Source organism: Sinocyclocheilus rhinocerous, unplaced genomic scaffold (assembly GCF_001515625.1).
Source record: "Sinocyclocheilus rhinocerous isolate Xijiao unplaced genomic scaffold, SAMN03320098_v1.1 scaffold1799, whole genome shotgun sequence".
In the NCBI taxonomy this organism is placed as follows: Eukaryota; Metazoa; Chordata; class Actinopteri; order Cypriniformes; family Cyprinidae; genus Sinocyclocheilus; species Sinocyclocheilus rhinocerous.
Genome location: NW_015648615.1, coordinates 244,403 through 245,554, shown reverse-complemented (window position 1 = coordinate 245,554; position 1,152 = coordinate 244,403). Strand labels below are relative to the sequence as shown.

General features: G+C 30.4%; 1 protein-coding gene across 2 annotated transcripts in view; it reads right to left on the bottom strand.

The window, feature by feature from the left end:
• The window catches only part of prkcbb (protein kinase C, beta b), a 131,133-nt gene that overhangs the window by 92,532 nt on the left and 37,449 nt on the right, over positions 1 to 1,152 (bottom strand). The gene's annotated exons all lie outside the window — the stretch shown is intronic.

Sequence of the window (1,152 nt, the reverse complement as noted above, 5' to 3'; positions counted from 1 at the left end):
TTTACATATTTATGTACTTAATAAAAATACCCTGCAATTGTACTTTTAGTATACTAATCTGGTACACTTAAAGTCTGCTAAATTGGAACAATTTTAAATTTAGTGCTTAATGCACTTGTGCTGAAGTAGTGCTGAAGTCCAAATAAAAATATATTGAAGTATAAGTGGAATTATTGCAAGTATACTTCAGGTACACTTTAAATATCATGCATTTAAAGACTGATATTACTCGAAGATCATACAGTCCTCGTCAATAGTGACATTAAAGCACCTTTTAGGCTTAATATTGAGAAATGTGCACTGTGCACAAGTAGTACTCCAAATAAAGTTTAATTATAACTTTTATATCAGTAAGTATCGAGTGATATGTCAGTAAATACACAATAAATAAAGGAAATAAAATGTTAATAGATTTGAACTAGTATGAATGTGTGTCATAAAGAACGTTTCAGATGGAATTGTGAATTGTACATGAAATAGTAGCCTACTCTGACTGGCTGACTTGTAAAGCTTGGTGTCCACATAAGACTGTGGGATACTGCCATTTGTGCAGAGTGAGTAAGTCTTTCTTTTTCACAGCAATGATCCCAGGTGGACATCTGTATAACGTTTTACTCACTGCATTTTTTGTATCCTTTCCTCAGTCATATCCTCTGTCTATGTCTGTCTGTCCCTTCTCTACATTCTCTCTCTTGTAGCTAGCAGTAACTGAGTGCCTATATGATAACACCTATAGTAAAATAAAAGTAATATATTTAAAATAAATTTATTTCATACTAAGTAGTTCAACTCTATTAATATATTTACTGACATATTGCTCAAGACTTACTGACATAAAAATTATAATTAAACTTTATTTGAACTACTACTTGTGCACTATGCACATTTCTCAATATTAAGCCTAAAATGTGTTTTAATTTCACTATTTATGATGGTTTTTAAATGCAAGATATTTAAAGTGTACCTGAAGTATACTTGCAATAATTCCACTTATACGTCAGTATATTTTTATTTGGACTTCAGCACTACTTCAGCACAAGTGCATTAAGCACAAAATGTAAAATTGTTCCAATTTAGCAGACTTTAAGTATACCAGATTAGTATACTAAAAGTACAATTGCAGGGTATTTTTTATTAAGTACATAAATATGT